Genomic DNA, 18,891 nt, shown 5'->3' on the forward strand with positions numbered 1-18,891 from the left:
ACATTCGCTAGTGTCAGAGTTATCGAGCATTATGAACATGCGCTAGTATCAGAGTTATCGAGCATTATGAACATGCGCTAGTGTCAGAGTTATCGGGCATTATGAACATGCGCTAGTGTCAGTGTTATCGAGCATTATGAACATGCGCTAGTGTCAGAGTTATCGAGTATTATGAACATGCGCTCGTGTCAGAGTTATCGGGCATTATGAACATGCGCTAGTGTCAGAGTTATCGAGCATTATGAACATGCGCTAGTGTCAGAGTTATCGAGCATTATGAACATGCGCTAGTGTCAGAGTTATCGAGCATTATGAACATGCGCTAGTGTCAGTGTTATCGAGCATTATGAACATGCGCTAGTGTCAGAGTTATCGAGCATTATGAACATGCGCCTGTCAGAGTTATCGAGCATTATGAACATGCGCTAGTGTCAGAGTTATCGAGCGTTATGAACATGCGCTAGTGTCAGAGTTATCGAGCATTATGAACATGCGCTAGTGTCAGAGTTATCGAGCATTATGAACATGCGCTAGTGTCAGAGTTATCGAGCATTATGAACATGCGCTAGTGTCAGAGTTATCGAGCATTATGAACATGCGCTAGTGTCAGAGTTATCGAGCATTATGAACATGCGCTAGTGTCAGAGTTATCGGGCATTATGAACATGCGCTAGTGTCAGAGTTATCGAGCATTATGAACATGCGCTAGTGTCAGAGTTATCGAGCATTATGAACATGCGCTAGTGTCAGAGTTATCGAGCATTATGAACATGCGCTAGTGTCAGAGTTATCGAGCATTATGAACATGCGCTAGTGTCAGAGTTATCGGGCATTATGAACATGCGCTAGTGTCAGAGTTATCGAGCATTATGAACATGCGCTAGTGTCAGAGTTATCGAGCATTATGAACATGCGCGTGTCAGAGTTATCGAGCATTATGAACATGCGCTAGTGTCAGAGTTATCGGAGCATTATGAACATGCGCGGTGTCGAGTATCGGGCATTATGAATGGTAGTGTAGTTCGAGCATTATGAACATGCGCTAGTGTCAGAGTTATCGAGCATTATGAACATGCGCTAGTGTCAGAGTTATCGAGCATTATGAACATGCGCTAGTGTCAGAGTTATCGAGCATTATGAACATGCGCTAGTGTCAGAGTTTATCGAGCATTATGAACATGCGCTAGTGTCAGAGTTATCGAGCATTATGAACATGCGCTAGTGTCAGAGTTATCGAGCATTATGAACATGCGCTAGTGTCAGTGTTATCGAGTATTATGAACTTGCGCTAGTGTCAGTGTTATCGAGCATTATGAACGTGCGATAGTGTCAGAGTTATCGGGCATTATGAACATGCGCTAGTGTCAGAGTTATCGGGCATTATGAACATGCGCTAGTGTCAGTGTTATCGAGTATTATGAACTTGCGCTAGTGTCAGTGTTATCGAGCATTATGAACATGCGATAGTGTCAGAGTTATCGAGCATTATGAACATGCGCTAGTGTCAGAGTTATCGGGCATTATGAACATGCGCTAGTGTCAGTGTTGTCGAGCATTATGAACATGCGCTAGTGTCAGAGTTATCGAGCATTATGAACATGCGCTAGTGTCAGAGTTATCGAGCATTATGAACATGCGCTAGTGTCAGAGTTATCGAGCATTATGAACATGCGCTAGTGTCAGAGTTATCGAGCATTATGAACATGCGCTAGTGTCAGAGTTATCGAGCATTATGAACATGCGCTAGTGTCAGAGTTATCGAGCATTATGAACATGCGCTAGTGTCAGTGTTATCGAGCATTATGAACATGCGCTAGTGGCAGAGTTATCGAGCATTATGAACATGCGCGTGTCAGATTTATCGAGCATTATGAACATGCGCTAGTGTCAGAGTTATCGAGCATTATGAACATGCGCTAGTGTCAGAGTTATCGGGCATTATGAACATGCGCTAGTGTCAGAGTTATCGAGCATTATGAACATGCGCTAGTGTCAGAGTTATCGAGCATTATGAACATGCGCTAGTGTTAGAGTTATCGGGCATTATGAACATGCGCGTGTCAGAGTTATCGAGCATTATGAACATGCGCTAGTGTCAGAGTTATCGGGCATTATGAACATGCGTTAGTGTCAGAGTTATCGAGCATTATGAACATGCGCTAGTGTTAGAGTTATCGGGCATTATGAACATGCGCTAGTGTTAGAGTTATCGGGCATTATGAACGTGCGCTAGTGTCAGAGTTATCGGGCATTATGAACATGCGCTAGTGTCAGAGTTATCGAACATTATGAACATGCGCTAGTGTCAGAGTTATCGAGCATTATGAACATGCGCGTGTCAGATTTATCGAGCATCATGAACATGCGCTAGTGTCAGAGTTATCGAGCATTATGAACATGCGCTAGTGTTAGAGTTATCGAGCATTATGAACATGCGCGTGTCAGAGTTATCGAGCATTATGAACATGCGCTAGTGTCAGAGTTATCGAGCATTATGAACATGCGCTAGTGTCAGAGTTATCGAGTATTATGAACATGCGCTAGTGTCAGAGTTATCGGGCATTATGAACATGCGCTAGTGTCAGAGTTATCGAGCATTATGAACATGCGCTAGTGTCAGAGTTATCGAGCATTATGAACATGCGATAGTGTCAGAGTTATCGAGCATTATGAACATGCGCTAATGTCAAAGTTATCGAGCATTATGAACATGCGCTAGTGTCAGAGTTATCGAGCATTATGAACATGCGCTAGTGTCAGAGTTATCGAGCATTATGAACATGCGCTAGTGTCAGAGTTATCGGGCATTATGAACATGCGCTAGTGTCAGTGTTATCGAGTATTATGAACTTGCGCTAGTGTCAGTGTTATCGAGCATTATGAACATGCGATAGTGTCAGAGTTATCGAGCATTATGAACATGCGCTAGTGTCAGAGTTATCGAGCATTATGAACATGCGCTAGTGTCAGTGTTATCGAGTATTATTAACATGCGCTAGTGTCAGAGTTATCGAGCATTATGAACATGCGCTAGTGTCAGAGTTATCGAGCATTATGAACATGCGCTAGTGTCAGAGTTATCGAGCATTATGAACATGCGCTAGTGTCAGAGTTATCGAGCATTATGAACATGCGCTAGTGTCAGTGTTATCGAGTATTATTAACATGCGCTAGTGTCAGAGTTATCGAGCATTATGAACATGCGCTAGTGTCAGAGTTATCGAGCATTATGAACATGCGCTAGTGTCAGTGTTATCGAGTATTATGAACATGCGCTAGTGTCAGAGTTATCGAGCATTATGGAGTTGCTGTATTGTTAGAATTATGAGGCATAATGGTTTTGTGATATTGTTAGAGTTATGGGGCATTATAGAGTTGCACTAGTGTTAGTATTATGAGGCATTATGGGATTATGATATTATTACTGATATGGGCATTATTAGACAGCTAGTGTTTGATTAATGGCGCAATAAAGGGTTGTGGTATTGTTAGGTTTAAAGGGCATTATGAGGTTGTGCTATTTTCAGAGTTCGACAGTACACTCCCTCGAACACGACGGTACACACCCTTGAACTCGACGGTACCAGAGCAGCAAACTGGCCCGGCCGACGCCACCAGTCATGCACCAGAGCAGCAAACTGGCCAGGCCGACGCCACCAGTCATGCACCAGAGCAGCAAACTGGCCAGGCCGACGCCACCAGTCATGCACCAGAGCAGCAAACTGGCCAGGCCGACGCCACCAGTCATGCACCAGAGCAGCAAACTGGCCAGGCCAACGCCACCAGTCATGCACCAGAGCAGCAAACTGGCCAGGCCGACACCACCAGTCATGCACCAGAGCAGCAGACTGGCCAGGCCGACGCCACCAGTCATGCACCAGAGCAGCAAACTGGCCAGGCCGACACCACCAGTCATGCACCAGAGCAGCAAACTGGCCAGGCCGACGCCACCAGTCATGCACCAGAGCACCAAACTGGCCAGGCCGACGCCACCAGTCATGCACCAGAGCACCAAACTGGCCAGGCCGACGCCACCAGTCATGCACCAGAGCAGCAAACTGGCCTGGCCGACGCCACCAGTCATGCACCAGAGCAGCAAACTGGCCAGGCCGACGCCACCAGTCATGCACCAGAGCAGCAAACTGGCCAGGCCGACACCACCAGTCATGCACCAGAGCAGCAAACTGGCCAGGCCGACGCCACCAGTCATGCACCAGAGCAGCAAACTGGCCTGGCCGACGCCACCAGTCATGCACCAGAGCAGCAAACTGGCCAGGCCGACGCCACCAGTCATGCACCAGAGCACCAAACTGGCCAGGCCGACGCCACCAGTCATGCACCAGAGCAGCAAACTGGCCAGGCCGACGTCACCAGTCATGCACCACAGAAGCAAACTGGCCAGGCCGACGTCACCAGTCATGCACCAGAGCAGCAAACTGGCCAGGCCGACGCCACCAATCATGCACCACAGAAGCAAACTGGCCAGGCCGACGCCACCAGTCATGCACCAGAGCACCAAACTGGCTAGGCCGACGCCACCAGTCATGCACCAGAGCACCAAACTGGCCAGTCCGACGCCACCAGTCATGCACCAGAGCAGCAAACTGGCTAGGCCGACGCCACCAGTCATGCACCAGAACACCAAACCGGCCAGGCCAACGCCACCAGTCATGCATCAGAGCAGCAAACTGGCCAGGCCGACGCCACCAGTCATGCACCAGAGCAGCAAACTGGCCAGGCCGACGCCACCAGTCATGCACCAGAGCACCAAACTGGCCAGGCCGACGCCACCAGTCATGCACCAGAGCAGCAAACTGTCCGGGTCGACGCCAGTCATGCACCAGAGAGGCAAACTGGCCTAGCCGAAGCAACCAGTCATGCACCAGAGCAGCAAACTGGCCAGGCCGACGCCACCAGTCATGCACCAGAGCAGGAAACTGTCCAGGCCGACGCCACCAGTCATGCACAAGAGCAGCAAACTGGCCTGGCCGACGCCACCAGTCATGCACCAGAGCAGTAAACTGGCCAGGCCGACGCCACCAGTCATGCACCAGGGAATCAAAATGGCCTGGCCGACGCCACCAGTCATGCACCAGAGCAGCAAACTGGCCAGGCCGACGCCTCCAGTCATGCACCAGAGCAGCAAACTGGCCAGGCCGACGCCACCAGTCATGCACCAGAGCAGCAAACTGGCCAGGCCGACGTCACCAGTCATGCACCAGAGCAGCAAACTGGCCAGGCCGACGCCACCAGTCATGCACCAGAGCAGCAAACTGGCCAGGCCGACGCCTCCAGTCATGCACCAGAGCAGCAAACTGGCCAGGCCAACGCCACCAGTCATGCACCAGAGCAGCAAATTGGCCAGGCCGACGCCACTAGTCATGCACCAGAGCAGCAATCTAGCCAGGCCGACGCCTCCAGTCATGCACCAGAGCAGCAAATTGGCCAGGCCGACGCCACCAGTCATGCACCAGAGCAGCAAACTGGCCCGGCCGACGCCACCGGTCATGCAACGTAGCAGCAAACTGGCCAGGCCGACGCCACCAGTCATGCACCAGAGCAGCAAACTGGCCAGGCCGACGCCACCAGTCATGCACCAGAACAGCAAACTGACCAGGCCGACACCACCAGTCATGCACCAGAGCAGCAAACTGGCCAGGCCGACGCCACCAGTCTTGCACCAGAGCAGCAATCTGGCCCGGCCGACGCCACCAGTCATGCACCAGAGCAGCAAACTGGCCAGGCCGACGCCATCAGTCATGCACCAGAGCAGCAATCTGGCCCGGCCGACGCCAACAGTCATGCAACGTAGCAGCAAACTGGCCAGGCCGACGCCACCAGTCATGCACCAGAGCAGGAAACTGACCAGGCCGACGCCATCAGTCATGCACCAGAGCAGCAATCTGGCCCGGCCGACGCCACCAGTCATGCACCAGAGCAGCAATCTGGCCCGGCCGACGCCACCAGTCATGCAACGTAGCAGCAAACTGGCCAGGCCGACGCCACCGGTCATGCAACGTAGCAGCAAACTGGCCAGGCCAACGCCACCAGTCATGCACCAGAGCAGCAAACTGGCCGGGCCGACGCCACCAGTCATGCAACGTAGCAGCAAACTGGCCAGGCCGACGCCACCAGTCATGCAACGTAGCAGCAAACTGGCCAGGCCGACGCCACCAGTCATGCAACGTAGCAGCAAACTGGCCCGGCCGACGCCACCAGTCATGCACCAGAGCAGCAAACTGGCCAGGCCGACGCCACCAGTCATGCAACGTAGCAGCAAACTGGCCAGGCCGACGCCACCAGTCATGCACCAGAGCAGCAAACTGGCCAGGCCGACGCCACCAGTCATGCAACGTAGCAGCAAACTGGCCAGGCTGACGCCAACAGTCATGCAACGTAGCAGCAAACTGGCCAGGCCGACGCCACCAGTCATGCACCAGAGCAGCAAACTGGCCAGGCCGACGCCACCAGTCATGCAACGTAGCAGCAAACTGGCCAGGCCGACGCCACCAGTCATGCACCAGAGCAGCAAACTGGCCAGGCCGACGCCACCAGTCATGCAACGTAGCAGCAAACTGGCCAGGCTGACGCCACCAGTCATGCAACGTAGCAGCAAACTGGCCAGGCTGACGCCACCAGTCATGCACCAGAGCAGCAAACTGGCCAGGCCGACGCCACCAGTCATGCACCAGAGCACCAAACTGGCCAGGCCGACGCCACCAGTCATGCACCAGAGCAGCAAACTGGCCAGGCCGACGCCACCAGTCATGCAACGTAGCAGCAAACTGGCCAGGCTGACGCCAACAGTCATGCAACGTAGCAGCAAACTGGCCAGGCCGACGCCACCAGTCATGCACCAGAGCAGCAAACTGGCCAGGCTGACGCCACCAGTCATGCAACGTAGCAGCAAACTGGCCAGGCTGACGCCACCAGTCATGCAACGTTAGCAGCAAACTGGCCAGGCCGACGCCACCAGTCATGCAACGTAGCAGCAAACTGGCCAGGCCGACGCCACCAGTCATGCAACGTAGCAGCAAACTGGGGAGAACCGCGAGGAAAAAATGTTTATATATCGAGTCCCGGCCGTGCATGGCGCGCCGCCCACCCTGATTGGTCTAGCGCTATGCACCAGGAGGCTTCTCATGCACTGGGTCTTCTGATTGGTCGAGAGCCCTGCAAGCGCAGCTGCCATTGGACGCTGCCGGCCGTTCATCATGCGACGCGGGGCGGGACCGACCCGCCGCCAGCCAATCAGCTTCCAGCACTCATGCATTGCTTCCTGGAACTACCCGCCAAACCTGGACTCTCCCGCGGTAATTAAAGGTCAGTAATTACTCGTGGATGACCTAATGGTGGGAGGTGGATGACTGCCCTCCTCCCCCCTCCCTCCTGGTGTGGGTACGGGAGGTGGAGGGAGGTGGAGTGTAGTGGAGTGGCGGCGCCTGGCAGCTCTGTGTGTGTGTGTGTGTGCATCGCCTGCTCTGCATGCCGCTCCTCCCTCAGTTGCCACTCTTACAATACCAATTATCCCCCCTCCCCCCCCCCACACACCCCCACACATACGCACACGATATACGCCATCTTACGCACTGGCGTCAACTAGCCAGGATGGTTAGCCTGGGATAGAGATGATCCCAGAGGAGACAGGTAGGGTGACGCTGGGATGAGGGAAAAACCGTCAAGAAATATTATATATAGCAGTTGATGGCATGTATGTGTGTGTGTGTGTGTGTGTGTGTGTGTGTGTGTGTGTGTGTGTGTGTGTGTGTGTGTGTGTGTGACGGGGGCAGCGGGTACACACGGCCCCGTACGAACCGGGCCACAGTCATGGCCCGCTAGTCATTGGTGGACCACTTCGTGCATGATGGGCCCCGCCCCGCCCCGCCTCGCCAACCGCCCAGTGTGACGCATGACGGAGCTATTCAGTGTGACGCATGACAAAGCTACCCCGTGTGACGCATAACAACTGCCCCGTGAGACGCATGACGGAATTGCCTCGTGTGACGCATAACAGAATGCCCCGTGTGACGCATGACAGAACTACCCTGTGTGACGCATGACAGAGCTGCCCCGTGTGACGCACAACAGAATTGCCTCATTTCACTCATAACAGAACTGCCCCGTGTGACGCATGAAACTAACACTGGTGACGCATGACGGAACTATCCCGTGTGACGCATGACAACACTTGTGACGCATGACAGAACTGCCCCGTGACGCATGACAGAACTGCCCCGTGTGATGCATAACAGAACTGCCCCGTGTGACTCATGACAAAACTACCCCGTGTGACGCATGACAGCTGCCCCGTGTGACGCATAACAGAACTGCTCCGTGTGACGCATAACAGAACTGCCCCGTGTGACGCATAACAGAACTGCCCCGTGTGACGCATAACAGAACAGCCCCGTGTGACGCATGGCAGAGCTGCCACGTGTAACGCATAACAGAATTGCTCCGTGTGACGCATAACAGAGCTGCCCCGTGTGACGCATAACAAAACTGCCCCGTGTGACGCATGACAGAACAGCCCTATGTGACTCATGACAAAACTACCCCGTGTGACGCATAACAGAACTACCCCATGTGACGCATAACAGAACTGCCCCGTGTGACGCATAACAAAACTGCTCCGTGTGACGCATAACAGAACTACCCCGTGTGACGCATGACAGCTGCCACGTGTAACGCATAACAGAATTGCCACGTGTGACGCATAACAGAACTACCCCGTGTGACGCATAGCAGAACTGCCCCGTTTGACGCATGACAAAACTGCCCCGTGTGACGCATAACAGAACTACCCCGTGTGACGCGTAACAGAACTGCCCCGTGTGACGCATAACAAAACTGCCCCGTGTGACGCATAACAGAACTACCCCGTGTGACGCATGACAGATCTGCCACGTGTAACGCATAACAGAATTGCCACGTGTGACGCATAGCAGAACTGCCCAGTTTGACGCATGACAACTAACACTTGTGACGCATGACAGAACTAACCCGTGTGACGCATGACAGAACTAACCCTGTGACGCATGACAGAACTGCCCCTGTGACGCATGACAAAACTGCCCCTGTGACGCATGACAAAACTGCCCCGTGTGATGCATAACAACTGCCCCGTGTGACGCATGGCAGAATTGGCCATGTGACACATAAGGGAACTGCCCCGTGTGACGTATGACAGAGCTGCCCCGTGTGACGCATGACAGAACCGCCCCGTGTGACTTTTGACAACCGCCCCGTGTGACGTCACGCATGACAGAACCGCCCCGTGTGATGCATGATAAAACTGCTCCATGTGACGCATGCCAGAACAGCCCCGTGTGACGCATGACAAAACTGCCCCATGTGACGCATGCCAGACATACCACGGGACATGGACCAGCAGGTCTGCCAGACATACCACGGGACATGGACCAGCAGGTCTGACAGACATACCACGGGACATGGACCAGCAGGTCTGCCAGACATACCACGGGACATGGACCAGCAGGTCTCACAGACATACCATGGGACATGGACCAGCAGGTCTGACAGACATACCACGGGACATGGACCAGCAGGTCTGCCAGACATACCACGGGACATGAACCAGCAGGTCTGACAGACATACCACGGGGCATAGACCAGCAGGTCTGACAAATATACCATGGGACATCTACCCGCGGGTCTGCCAGACATACCATGGGACATGGACCAGCAGGTCTGCCAGACGGTCCACGGGACATAGACCAGCAGGATTGCCAAACATACTACGGGACATGGACCAGCGGGTCTGGCAGATGTACCGAGGGACATGGATCAGCGGGTTTGCTAGACATACCACGGGACATGGACCAGCGGATCTGCCAGACTTACCACGGGACATAGACCAGTGAGTCTGACAGACATACCTTGGGACATAGACCAGCGGGTCTGCCAGACATACCACGGGTCATGAAAACATCGGGTCTTCCAGACGTACCACGAGACATAGACCAGTGGGTTTAACAGACATACCACGAGACAGACCAGTGGGTTTAACAGACATACCACGAGACAGACCAGTGGGTTTAACAGACATACCACGAGACATAGACCAGTGGGTTTAACAGACATACCACGAGACATAGACCAGTGGGTTTAACAGACATACCACGAGACATAGACCAGCGGGTTTAACAGACATACCACGAGACATAGACCAGCGGGTTTAACAGACATACCACGAGACATAGACCAGCGGGTTTAACAGACATACCACGAAATATAGACCAGCGGGTTTAACAGACATACCACGAGACATAGACCAGCGGGTTTAACAGACATACCACGAGACATAGACCAGTGGGTTTAACAGACATACCACGAGACATAGACCAGCGGGTTTAACAGACATACCACGAGACATAGACCAGCGGGTTTAACAGACATACCACGAGACATAGACCAGCGGGTTTAACAGACATACCACGAAATATAGACCAGCGGGTTTAACAGACATACCACGGGACATGGACCAGCTCCATGGACCAGCAGCAAGACCCACTGGTCTGACTCAAAGACCAGCACTAGGTCACCACTGGTCTGGATCATGGACCAGCACCAGGTCACCACCAGCGGGTTTGACAGACATACCACGGGACATGGACCAGCTCCAGGTCACCACTGGTTTGGCCCATGGACCAGCAGCAACACCTACTGGTCTGACTCAAAGACCAGCACCAGGTCACTACTGGTCTGGATCATGGACCAGCACCATGATCCAGTGGTCTAGCTCACGGACCAGCACCAAGACCCACTGGTCTGGCCCATGGACAAGCATCAGGTCACCAATGGTCTGGCTCAAGGACCAGCATCAAGACCGTCTAGTCAGACTCATGGACCAGCACCAGGTCACCACCTGTCTGGCTTATGGACCGAAACCAAATCACCACTGGTCTGGCTCATGGACCAGGAATAGGTTCCCCCTAATCTGGCTCATGGATCAGCACCAGGTCACCAGTGGTCTAGCTCTTGCAATAGCACCAGGTCACCACTGGTCTGACTCATGGATCAGCACCAGGTCACCAGTGGTCTAGCTCTTGCAATAGCACCAGGTCACCACTGGTCTGACTCATGGATCAGCACCAGGTCACCACTGGTCTAGCTCTTGCAATAGCACCAGGTCACCACTGGTCTGACTCATGGATCAGCACCAGGTCACCACTGGTCTGACTCATGGATCAGCACCAGGTCTCGTTTATATGTAGGAGCCAAGCTTGATGTCCTTCCTGTGAGGTGACCTGTGAGTGGTGCCCTGTGGTAGGTGACATATGAGTGGTGACCTGTGAGTGGTGACGTGAGTGGTGACCTGTGAGAAGTAAGCTGTGAGTGGTGACGTGAGTGGTGACCTGTGAGAGGTGACCTGTGAGTGGTGGCCTGTGAGTGGTGACCTGTGAGAAGTAAGCTGTGAGTGGTGACGTGTGAGTGGTGACCTGTGTGAAGTAAGCTGTGAGTGGTGACGTGTGAGTGGTGTCCTGTGAGTGGTGACCTGTGAGAAGTAAGCTGTGAGTGGTGACGTGTGAGTGGTGACCTGTGTGAAGTAAGCTGTGAGTGGTGACGTGTGAGTGGTGACCTGTGTGAAGTAAGCTGTGAGAGGTGACCTGTGAGTGGTGGCCTGTGAGTGGTGACCTGTGAGAAGTAAGCTGTGAGTGGTGACGTGTGAGTGGTGACCTGTGAGTGGTGACCTGTAAGAAGTAAGCTGTGAGTGGTGACGTGTGAGTGGTGACCTGTGTGAAGTAAGCTGTGAGTGGTGACGTGTGAGTGGTGGCCTGTGAGTGGTGACCTGTGAGAAGTAAGCTGTGAGTGGTGACGTGTGAGTGGTGACCAGTGAGGGTGACCTGTGAGAAGTAAGCTGTGAGTGGTGACGTGTGAGTGGTGACCTGTGAGTGGTGCCCTGTGGTAAGTGACATATGAGTGGTGACGTGTGAGTGGTGGCCTATGAGTGGTGACCTGTGAGAAGTAAGCTGTGAGTGGTGACGTGTGAGCGTGACCTGTGAGTGGTGCCCTGTGGTAAGTGACATATGAGTGGTGACGTGTGAGTGGTGACCTGTGAGTGGTGCCCTGTGGTAAGTGACATATGAGTGGTGGCGTGTGAGTGGTGGCCTGTGAGTGGTGACCTGTGAGAAGTAAGCTGTGAGTGGTGACGTGTGAGTGGTGACCTGTGGGTGGTGCCCTGCGGTAAGTGACATATGAGTGGTGACGTGTGAGTGGTGGCCTGTGAGTGGTGACCTGTGAGAAGTAAGCTGTGAGTGGTGACGTGTGAGTGGTGACCTGTGAGTGGTGCCCTGTGGTAAGTGACATATGAGTGGTGACGTTTGAGTGGTGACCTGTGAGTGGTGACCTCTGAGAAGTAAGCTGTAAGTGGTGACGTGTGAGTGGTGACCTGTGAGTGGTGACCTGTGAGAAGTAAGCTGTGAGTGGTGACGTGTGAGTGGTGACCTGTGTGAAGTAAGCTGAGTGGTGACGTGTGAGTGGTGACCTGTGCGAAGTAAGCTGTGAGAGGTGACCTGTGAGTGGTGGCCTGTGAGTGGTGACCTGTGGTAAGTGACATATGAGTGGTGACGTGTGAGTGGTGACCTGTGAGTGGTGACCTGTGAGAAGTAAGCTGTGAGTGGTGACGTGTGAGTGGTGACCTGTGTGAAGTAAGCTGTGAGTGGTGACGTGTGAGTGGTGACCTGTGAGTGGTGACCTGTGAGAAGTAAGCTGTGAGTGGTGACGTGTGAGTGGTGACCTGAGGTGACCTGTGAGAGTGCCCTGTGGTAAGTGACATATGAGTGGTGACGTGTGAGTGGTGACCTGTGAGTGGTGCCCTGTGGTAAGTGACATATGAGTGGTGGCGTGTGAGTGGTGGCCTGTGAGTGGTGACCTGTGAGAAGTAAGCTGTGAGTGGTGACGTGTGAGTGGTGACCTGTGGGTGGTGCCCTGCGGTAAGTGACATATGAGTGGTGACGTGTGAGTGGTGGCCTGTGAGTGGTGACCTGTGAGAAGTAAGCTGTGAGTGGTGACGTGTGAGTGGTGACCTGTGAGTGGTGCCCTGTGGTAAGTGACATATGAGTGGTGACGTTTGAGTGGTGACCTGTGAGTGGTGACCTCTGAGAAGTAAGCTGTAGGTGGTGACGTGTGAGTGGTGACCTGTGAGTGGTGACCTGTGAGAAGTAAGCTGTGAGTGGTGACGTGTGAGTGGTGACCTGTGTGAAGTAAGCTGTGAGTGGTGACGTGTGAGTGGTGACCTGTGTGAAGTAAGCTGTGAGAGGTGACCTGTGAGTGGTGGCCTGTGAGTGGTGACCTGTGGTAAGTGACATATGAGTGGTGACGTGTGAGTGGTGACCTGTGAGTGGTGACCTGTGAGAAGTAAGCTGTGAGTGGTGACGTGTGAGTGGTGACCTGTGTGAAGTAAGCTGTGAGTGGTGACGTGTGAGTGGTGGCCTGTGAGTGGTGACCTGTGAGAAGTAAGCTGTGAGTGGTGACGTGTGAGTGGTGACCAGTGAGGGTGACCTGTGAGAAGTAAGCTGTGAGTGGTGACGTGTGAGTGGTGACCTGTGAGTGGTGCCCTGTGGTAAGTGACATATGAGTGGTGGCGTGTGAGTGGTGGCCTGTGAGTGGTGACCTGTGAGAAGTAAGCTGTGAGTGGTGACGTGTGAGTGGTGACCTGTGGGTGGTGCCCTGCGGTAAGTGACATATGAGTGGTGACGTGTGAGTGGTGGCCTGTGAGTGGTGACCTGTGAGAAGTAAGCTGTGAGTGGTGACGTGTGAGTGGTGACCTGTGAGTGGTGCCCTGTGGTAAGTGACATATGAGTGGTGACGTGTGAGTGGTGACCTGTGAGTGGTGACCTGTGAGAAGTAAGCTGTAAGTGGTGACGTGTGAGTGGTGACCTGTGAGTGGTGACCTGTGAGTGGTGACCTGTGAGAAGTAAGCTGTGAGTGGTGACGTGTGAGTGGTGGCCTGTGAGTGATGACCTGTGAGAAGTAAGCTGTGAGTGGTGACGTGTGAGTGGTGACCTGTGAGTGGTGCCCTGTGGTAAGTGACATATGAGTGGTGACGTGTGAGTGGTGACCTGTGAGTGGTGCCCTGTGGTAAGTGACATATGAGTGGTGACGTGTGAGTGGTGACCTGAGAGTGGTGCCCTGTGGTAAGTGACATATGAGTGGTGACATGTGAGTGGTGACGTGTGAGTGGTGACCTGTGAGTGGTGACCTGTGAGTGGTGACCTGTGAGAAGTAAGCTGTGAGTGGTGACGTGTGAGTGGTGACGTGTGAGTGGTGACCTGTAAGTGGTGACGTGTAAGTGGTGACGTGTGAGTGGTGACGTGTGAGTGGTGACCTGGTAATATGCTTCACTATATGTTATGGTCTGAGGTCATGGACTCCAGGTATGAGGTATCACAGTTCTTGTTGTTCAATGGTGTGATTATTTCAATATATTTTATTATTATTATTATTATTGAGAAATATATTTGTTGTTACAGGAGTTGAGCTCACATGGCCTGAAGCAGTGGGTGTTGGGGATGGCCTGAAGCAGTGGGTGTTGGGGATGGCCTGAAGCAGTGGGTGTTGGGGATGGCCTGAAGCAGTGGGTGTTGGGGATGGCCTGAAGCAGTGGGTGTTGGGGATGGCCTGAAGCAGTGGGTGTTGGGGATGGCCTGAAGCAGTGGGTGTTGGGGATGGCCTGAAGCAGTGGGTGTTGGGGATGGCCTGAAGCAGTGGGTGTTGGGGATGGCCTGAAGCAGTGGGTGTTGGGGATGGCCTGAAGCAGTGGGTGTTGGGGATGGCCTGAAGCAGTGGGTGTTGGGGATGGCCTGAAGCAGTGGGTGTTGGGGATGGCCTGAAGCAGTGGGTGTTGGGGATGGCCTGAAGCAGTGGGTGTTGGGGATGGCCTGAAGCAGTGGGTGTTGGGGATGGCCTGAAGCAGTGGGTGTTGGGGATGGCCTGAAGCAGTGGGTGTTGGGGATGGCCTGAAGCAGTGGGTGTTGGGGATGGCCTGAAGCAGTGGGTGTTGGGGATGGCCTGAAGCAGTGGGTGTTGGGGATGGCCTGAAGCAGTGGGTGTTGGGGATGGCCTGAAGCAGTGGGTGTTGGGGATGGCCTGAAGCAGTGGGTGTTGGGGATGGCCTGAAGCAGTGGGTGTTGGGGATGGCCTGAAGCAGTGGGTGTTGGGGATGGCCTGAAGCAGTGGGTGTTGGGGATGGCCTGAAGCAGTGGGTGTTGGGGATGGCCTGAAGCAGTGGGTGTTGGGGATGGCCTGAAGCAGTGGGTGTTGGGGATGGCCTGAAGCAGTGGGTGTTGGGGGAGGAGGTTGACGTGCATGTCTGACCACAGTGGGAGTTGCCACTGGACCACTGATGTCGGGTCTCCTCCGCCAATCAGGTGCTGCTGTCATGGTGACGTCATGGTGTGAGCGTCGGGCGGTCGGCGGTGATTGGCCGACCGGACCACAACAGAGCTGGGCGACCGCCGTCGGTGTCGTCAGCCATGAAGCTGCTGACCGGTCGTAGGGCGGCCATGAGGCGCTGTAGATGTAGTGGGCCGGTGGTGGGGTGGGCGGTGGGCTGGCTAGGAGGGAGGTGGGCTCGTGGTGCTCCACATGCTGCTGCACAAGACGACCATTGTCCGCCTCGGCCATGGACACAAACACTTGGGTCTTGACGGCTGGGATAGTCTGTCTGTGTAGGTGTAGGGCCAGCCAGGGGCGGGGTGGTCTGTCTGTGTAGGTGTAGGGCCAGCCAGGGGCGGGGTGGTCTGTCTGTGTAGGTGTAGGGCCAGCCAGGGGCGGGGTGGTCTGTCTGTGTAGGTGTAGGGCCAGCCAGGGGCGTGGTGGTCTGTCTGTGTAGGTGTAGGGCCAGCCAGGGGCGGGGTGGTCTGTCTGTGTAGGTGTAGGGCCAGCCAGGGGCGTGGTGGTCTGTCTGTGTAGGTGTAGGGCCAGCCAGGGGCGGGGTGGTCTGTCTGTGTAGGTGTAGGGCCAGCCAGGGGCGGGGTGGTCTGTCTGTGTAGGTGTAGGGCCAGCCAGGGGCGTGGTGGTCTGTCTGTGTAGGTGTAGAGCCAGCCAGGGGCGGGGTGGTCTGTCTGTGTAGGTGTAGGGCCAGCCAGGGGCGTGGTGGTCTGTCTGTGTAGGTGTAGGGCCAGCCAGGGGCGGGGTGGTCTGTCTGTGTAGGTGTAGGGCCAGCCAGGGGCGGGGTGGTCTGTCTGTGTAGGTGTAGGGCCAGCCAGGGGCAGGGTGGTCTGTCTGTGTAGGTGTAGGGCCAGCCAGGGGCAGGGTGGTCTGTCTGTGTAGGTGTAGGGCCAGCCAGGGGCGGGGTGGTCTGTCTGTGTAGGTGTAGAGCCAGCCAGGGGCGGGGTGGCCTGTCTGTGTAGGTGTAGAGCCAGCCAGGGGCGGGGTGGTCTGTCTGTGTAGGTGTAGGGCCAGCCAGGGGCGGGGTGGTCTGTCTGTGTAGGTGTAGGGCCAGCCAGGGGCGGGGTGGTCTGTCTGTGTAGGTGTAGGGCCAGCCAGGGGCGGGGTGGTCTGTCTGTGTAGGTGTAGGGCCAGCCAGGGGTGGGGTGGCCTGTCTGTGTAGGTGTAGGGCCAGCCAGGGGCAGGGTGGTCTGTCTGTGTAGGTGTAGGGCCAGCCAGGGGCAGGGTGGTCTGTCTGTGTAGGTGTAGGGCCAGCCAGGAGCGGGGTGGTCTGTCTGTGTAGGTGTAGAGCCAGCCAGGGGCGGGGTGGCCTGTCTGTGTAGGTGTAGAGCCAGCCAGGGGCGGGGTGGTCTGTCTGTGTAGGTGTAGGGCCAGCCAGGGGCGTGGTGGTCTGTCTGTGTAGGTGTAGGGCCAGCCAGGGGCGGGGTGGTCTGTCTGTGTAGGTGTAGGGCCAGCCAGGGGCGGGGTGGTCTGTCTGTGTAGGTGTAGGGCCAGCCAGGGGTGGGGTGGCCTGTCTGTGTAGGTGTAGGGCCAGCCAGGGGCGGGGTGGTCTGTCTGTGTAGGTGTAGGGCCAGCCAGGGGCGGGGTGGTCTGTCTGTGTAGGTGTAGGGCCAGCCAGGGGCGGGGTGGTCTGTCTGTGTAGGTGTAGGGCCAGCCAGGGGCGGGGTGGTCTGTCTGTGTAGGTGTAGGGCCAGCCAGGGGCGGGGTGGTCTGTCTGTGTAGGTGTAGGGCCAGCCAGGGGCGGGGTGGTCTGTCTGTGTAGGTGTAGGGCCAGCCAGGGGCGGGGTGGTCTGTCTGTGTAGGTGTAGGGCCAGCCAGGGGCGGGGTGGTCTGTCTGTGTAGGTGTAGGGCCAGCCAGGGGCGGGGTGGTCTGTCTGTGTAGGTGTAGGGCCAGCCAGGGGCGGGGTGGTCTGTCTGTGTAGGTGTAGGGCCAGCCAGGGGCGGGGTGGTCTGTCTGTGTAGGTGTAGGGCCAGCCAGGGGCGGGGTGGTCTGTCTGTGTAGGTGTAGGGCCAGCCAGGGGCGGGGTGGTCTGTCTGTGTAGGTGTAGGGCCAGCCAGGGGCGGGGTGGTCTGTCTGTGTAGGTGTAGGGCCAGCCAGGGGCGGGGTGGTCTGTCTGTGTAGGTGTAGGGCCAGCCAGGGGCGGGTGGTCTGTCTGTGTAGGTGTAGGGCCAGCCAGGGGCGGGGTGGTCTGTCTGTGTAGGTGTAGGGCCAGCCAGGGGCGGGGTGGTCTGTCTGTGTAGGTGTAGGGCCAGCCAGGGGCGGGGTGGTCTGTCTGTGTAGGTGTAGGGCCAGCCAGGGGCGGGGTGGTCTGTCTGTGTAGGTGTAGGGCCAGCCAGGGGCGGGGTGGTCTGTCTGTGTAGGTGTAGGGCCAGCCAGGGGCGGGGTGGTCTGTCTGTGTAGGTGTAGGGCCAGCCAGGGGCGGGGTGGTCTGTCTGTGTAGGTGTAGGGCCAGCCAGGGGCGGGGTGGTCTGTCTGTGTAGGTGTAGGGCCAGCCAGGGGCGGGGTGGTCTGTCTGTGTAGGTGTAGGGCCAGCCAGGGGCGGGGTGGTCTGTCTGTGTAGGTGTAGGGCCAGCCAGGGGCGGGGTGGTCTGTCTGTGTAGGTGTAGGGCCAGCCAGGGGCGGGGTGGTCTGTCTGTGTAGGTGTAGGGCCAGCCAGGGGCGGGGTGGTCTGTCTGTGTAGGTGTAGGGCCAGCCAGGGGCGGGGTGGTCTGTCTGTGTAGGTGTAGGGCCAGCCAGGGGCGGGGTGGTCTGTCTGTGTAGGTGTTGGGCCAGCCAGGGGCGGGGTGGTCTGTCTGTGTAGGTATAGGGCCAGCCTGGGGCGGGGTGTTCTGTCTGTGTAGGTGTAAGGCCAGCCAGGGGCGGGGTGGTCTGTCTGTGTAGGTGTAGGGCCAGCCAGGGGCGGGGTGGTCTGTCTGTGTAGGTGTAGGGCCAGCCAGGGGCGGTATGGTCTGTCTGTGTAGGTGTAGGGCCAGCCAGGGGCGGGGTGGTCTGTCTGTGTAGGTGTAGGGCCAGCCAAGGGCGGGGTGGTCTGTCTGTGTAGGTGTAGGGCCAGCCAGGGGCGGGGTGGTCTGTCTGTGTAAGTGTAGGGTCAGCCAGGGGCGGTATGGTCTGTCTGTGTAGGTGTAGGGCCAGCCAGGGGCGGTATGGTCTGTCTGTGTAGGTGTAGGGCCAGCCAGGGGTAGGGTGGTCTGTCTGTGTAGGTGTAGGGCCAGCCAGGGGGGGTGGTCTGTCTGTGTAGGTGTAGGGCTAGCCGGGGGGGGGGTCTGTCTGTGTAGGTGTAGGGCCAGCCAGGGACCAGGAGGGATAATGGGGGAGTTACCACCAGGAAGACTGGGGAGCGGGGAGAAAGAGGAAGGTTAAGTGAAGGAAAATTACCAGAGAAGAATCTTGCAACGGACGAAGACGAAACGCAACGAAACATTCGAGAATGGAGGGTGATGATAGAGGGTCATGGGGAGGAGAGAGGAGGAGGAGGG

This window comes from Panulirus ornatus, chromosome 51 (genome assembly GCF_036320965.1).
Source record: "Panulirus ornatus isolate Po-2019 chromosome 51, ASM3632096v1, whole genome shotgun sequence".
Lineage (NCBI taxonomy): Eukaryota > Metazoa > Arthropoda > Malacostraca > Decapoda > Palinuridae > Panulirus > Panulirus ornatus.